The sequence below is a fragment of the Dasypus novemcinctus genome, chromosome 25 (assembly GCF_030445035.2).
Source record: "Dasypus novemcinctus isolate mDasNov1 chromosome 25, mDasNov1.1.hap2, whole genome shotgun sequence".
In the NCBI taxonomy this organism is placed as follows: Eukaryota; Metazoa; Chordata; class Mammalia; order Cingulata; family Dasypodidae; genus Dasypus; species Dasypus novemcinctus.
Genome location: NC_080697.1, coordinates 64537581 through 64542905, shown reverse-complemented (window position 1 = coordinate 64542905; position 5325 = coordinate 64537581). Strand labels below are relative to the sequence as shown.

General features: G+C 44.8%; 1 pseudogene; it reads right to left on the bottom strand.

Annotated features, from left to right (window-relative positions):
* Positions 1–3211: 3211 nt before the first annotated feature.
* LOC101421257 (poly(rC)-binding protein 2 pseudogene) lies at positions 3212–5119 on the bottom strand (annotated as a pseudogene).
* Positions 5120–5325: the final 206 nt, after the last annotated feature.

Sequence of the window (5325 nt, the reverse complement as noted above, 5' to 3'; positions counted from 1 at the left end):
ACAAACTCATGTACTGGTGCTCCTGAGGGCTATTGAGACACACAGTTTCTACAGTCATGACAAATGACTCTGGAGTTCAGTGTCTTGTCAATTGGCTCTACTTTGGAATTTGTGTTCCTGAGCGTGATGGAGTTGGACTCAGATGTGACCTTTCTACACATGCCTCTTCTGTCACTTTTACTGAAACTGTGGTTGGTGCTGGGATTGGTATATACTCAGAAGACTTGAATCTCTGGACTGTCCATGTGCCAGCTGGGCCCTGAGCCTCAGTAGAGTTGCAACTCCTACTCTCTGGTTCATTGGTCTTACCCAGATCATCTAACAGGGAGGTGAAGATGGTCAACCACCACACCAGGGAACTGAGAGTGACTACAATTCAAAGCAGGAGAATTGCATCCATCAACTATGTGTGATCTAAGCCTAATCTTGATATAGAGGTGGAGTGGACATCACCAACCCAGGGTCCACAGGATGGAGGAATAAAATATGGATTAGAGTGGACTTACTGGCATCTACTATAAAACAACTGTGACTAGTAATGGAAGAAGCTGTAGCACTGATGTGGAGAAAGTGGCCACAGAAGTTGCTGAGGGCAAGGAGAGGGAAGAAGAGATGTCATGTTGGAGCATTTTTGGGACTTGGAGTTATCCTAAATGACATTGCAGGGCAGGGACAGATGCTGAATATTATATATCCTGCCATAACCCACTGAATGTACTGGGGGAGAGTGTAAACTACAATGTAAAGTATATTCCATGTGCTGCGGCAGTGCTTTAAAATGTACTCACCAAATGCAATGAATGTGCCACAATGATGAAAGAGGTTGTTGATTTGGGAGAAGTGGGGGTGGGGTGGAGTGGGGTTTGGGGTGGAGTGGGGTTTGGGGTATATGGGAAACATATCTTTAATGTAACTCTTTTTGGTCTATGTATCTTCAAAAAACAAAAAAAATAAAGAAGTGCTCAAAAATAAATAAATCATACACATGTAAAACAAAAACATAAACAAAATAAAAGGTAAACCATAATGTAAACAATAATGAAACCATACTGAGTAGCTATGTTTCATTATCTGTACAACTGTTGTAGCCATTGTAATGTCCACATGTAAAAAGATCATTGCCAGGGAAGGGGGGAAAGAGTTTGATGTTGGGTATATGGGCATTCCCTATATTGTATATGTGACTTTACTGTGACCTAAATATTTTTGAAGACATAATAAAAAAGGATGTAGACATTAAGGAAGAAATGGAAGAGATTGCCTTGCCACTGTAAAACACCTATTACAGTGATGAAAGGCAAAATGTCAAAAAAATTTTAATGATATTTTTCATTTTTTAATACCCCAATTCATTTTTTGCTTTATTTCAGTTTTTCTAAATAATTATGTATTCTATTTCTAATCTTTAAATCTTTCATTACTAATTCATTTTCCTAGTAATTGAATTTGGCAATGCATTAGACTTCATTTTTTAAGAAGTTTTGGATGGCAAATGGTTCACCTATGGCAGGGAAGGAGCACTGATGTGGAGTGTCATTGATGGGGGATGAATATGTTTGACAGAGTTCTCCAGGACATGCACATAGGATATATAGATGTGTTTGGATGTTCATTGGATATTGACATGGGGGAAGAATTTCACACAACCGAGGAAGTGCTGAGTTACCATTCTGTGAAACTCTGTCACAGTCCCCAATGGAGCAGCAATAATCCCCCAAGTACAAGGGCAAAGATCAGTGAAAAAGGATGGTCTAATGATGGGTCCTGGATTCTGATGATTATGCTTTTGAGCCTGCGTGCTTGAAATTTCAATAAGGCCTAGAGCTGCAGGTTGCCTAAGAGTTACCTCCTGAGAGCCTCCATGTTGCTCAAATGTGACCCTTCTCTATGCCAAACTCAGCATGAAAATGCAATACTTTCCCCGCAGTGTGAGACATAACTTCTGGGGATAAGCCTCCCTGGTGCTGAGGCACTACTACCAAGCACCAGCTCATGATGTGACTAGAAAAATACCTTGAATAAATGGGGGAAATGTTAAAGGCAAATGAGTTTAAAAGGCTAAGGAACTTCAAAGTGAGTCAGAGTGTCATCTGTAGGGTCACACTTACACACAGCTCAGCAGGATCTCAGAGACAACCAAAGTGAATACAATCCCAGTTAGTGGTGCTCCTGAGGGCTACAGAGACATCCAGGCACTATGGTCATGACAGATGACTCTGGCGTTCAGTGCCTTGCCAGTGGGCCCTACTTTGGAACTTGCGCTCCTGAGTGCAATGGAGTTGGATTTAGATGTGACCTCTCTATGCATGCCTCTTCTGTCACTTTTACTGAACTTGTGGTTGGTGCTGGGGTTGGTGTATGATCAGGAGACTTGAATCTCTGGACTGTCCATGTGACAGCTGGGCCCTGAGCCTCAGCAGAGTTGCAAAACCTACTCTCCAGTTCTTAGGACTTACCCAGGTGAGCTAACAGGCAGGTGAGGATGGTCAACCACCACACCAGGGAACTGAGAGAGTCTACAGCTGCAGGCAGGAGCATTCCATCCATCAGCCATGTGGGATCTAAGCCCTCTCTCAATTGAGAGTTGGAGTGGACATCACCATCCCAGGGTTCTTTGGATGGAGGAATAAAATATGGATTAGAGTGGACTTACTGGTGTTCTACTACAGAATTATTGCAGCTCTAGTAATGAAAGAAATTATATCATTAATGTGGAATCAGTAGTCCTGGGAGTACCTGAAGGCAGGGGAAGGGAATAAAGGTGTGATATTTAGACATTTTTGGGACTTGGAGTTGTCCTGAATGATAGTGCAGAGACAGATGCAGGACATTATAGATTCTGCCATATCACACTAAATGGACTGGGAGAGAGTGTAAACTACAATATATACTATAATCCATTCTGTGTAGCAATGCTCCAAAATGTACACATCACATGCGGTGAATGTACCACACTAATGAAAGAAGTGGTCGATGTGGGAGGAGTGGGTGTTGTGGGGGTGGAGTATATGTGAACCACTTATATTTTTGATGTGACATTCTGTGTGATCTCTGTATCTTTAAAAGAAGATAATAAAAAAGAAAGTAAATATCAAAGAAAAAAACAGGTACAGCATCACCATGGTGAGGTGGGGCAGAGAGACAAAAATAGTTTTTTTAAGGAATTAAAACGTTTTAATTAAAAAAATCACGAGTGGATAATAAAGTGTAGAAACGGAAAATTTACAAACTATTTAAAACCTGGAATCGCTAACTGTTCAGAAACTACACAGATGGATCATGGGTGGTGGTGAACAGCAGAAAGGGATTATGGATGAATCTGCATTGTTCTAGCTGCTCCCCATGCAACCCGTCTCCGAGGAAAGCCTGACATTGATTAGATACTGAGCCAGACTAATGCTGGCAGCAGATCCAGTGACGGTAACCTGCCTATCAGTAGATCTTTCCACTGGGTTCTCAATTTTGATCTGCGCCCCAGACATCTGACGGATCTCATTGATTTTGGCGCCTTGACGCCGATTATGCAGCCAATCAAATCATTTGAAATGGTGAGTTCATGAGAAGTAGTCTGAGCAGATGCATCCAAACCTGCACTGAATCCAGTGTTGCCGTGCGTCATAGGAAAATGAGACTGTTGCATCGCCAACAGGTGCAGCTTGGTCAAATCTGGCTGTGGAATGGCATACTGTCCTTGAATGGTGTAAGCCTGACCACCTGCAAAGATGACCAGAGAACTGGACGGCTTGGGACGGTGCAGGATAGTCACGCCCTTCGCGGGGGACTCCAACATGACCACGCAGATCTGTTTGACACACTCAATGATGGATTGCGGAATGCCAGCGATAGTGATGGCCCGCTCAGTAGAGTTGGGGAGCATATCCCCTGCCCCCTGGACCTGAGCCCCTGTGCTCTCTCCTATTTCCTTGATCTTGCAACCACCTTTCCCAGTGATAGAGCCACACTGACTAGCAGGGACTAGCAGCCTCAAGGTGACTGGGGGTCTACTGGCAGCTGTGCTATTAGTCATAGAGCTGCTGATGTCCTCTTCCTGTTTGTCAACGATCATAGCAAAGGCTTTAAAGATGGCATTAGTAACTTACCAGGTGCAATGGATGTGTCATGATGATGGGAGAGAGTGTTGCTGTGTGGGGAGTGGGGGGCGGGGGCGGTGGGGTTGAATGGGACCTCATTTTTTTTAATGTTATTTTAAAAAAATAATAATAAATAATCAAATGAAAAAAAAAAAAAAAAGATGGCATTAGTGGGTCCAGCCAAAGTGATCATTCTCTCAGGACAATTCCCTTCTGAGATGTTGACACGTGCACCACTTTCCTCCTGCATATTCTTAACTGATTCTCCTTTCTTTCCGATGATACTGCCAACTTCCTTTCCACGCGTAAGTAACCGGATGGTGAGAGTGACATTTAATCCACCTTCAGTCACAGGTGTCCATGTCGAGCGGTGTTCTAGGGAGCTGGACTGTGAGTGGTCAAGTCTTTGGTCACTGCAGGCGCGAGGCGACTGAGGGGAAAAGGGGAGCGGGCGGGAAGGGGAAGGGCGGGGGACGGGGGCTGGAACAATAGGGGCGGGCCCCCGCGGGCGGGCGGAGGAGGAGGAAGGGGGAAAGAGACTCCGGGGCGGGCGAGGGCGAGGGCGGGGGCGGGCGAGGGCGAGGGCGGGCGAGGGCGAGGGCGGGCGAGGGCGAGGGCGGGGGCGGGCGAGGGCGCAGGCTGCGGCTGCTCCGGCTGCTGCCTCTGCTGGTCTCAAAAACAGCTTTTTATCTTCCCTTTTATGGATGGGATTCTTAAAACAGTGGTAAAAATACAAACCCAAGAAACAAATGTTAAAATGAAACACACAAAACATAACAAGAATTACGAGTAACTAATTAATCTTTTAAATAAGTGTAACGGGTAAGCACTGATGGAATATCACAAAAGAACTGATGGGCTACTTTGGGTCCACAGAAACTGACGGAGAATGTACCTGCTACATGAATGGAGCCATAAATATAACCACTGAGCCATGATGCTGTCGCCATCTACACGCAGGCACCTCTGTGCATAATGCCCTCATAGCGCAGAGGATGGCAGATGGCAGCATAGCGGTCATAGGACATCACTATAAGGAAGGCAAACTATGTGCCACAGGAAAACAAAATAAGAAGAACTTGCACGGCACATACTAGGAAGGAGATGGAATGACTCTTGGTCAGAGAGTTCATGATGGGTTAGGGGCAGTGACAGAGATATAGCAGATATCAAGCAAGGACAAATTCTTCAGAAGAAAGACATGGGAAGCTGGAGATGCTGGTCAACGGTGATG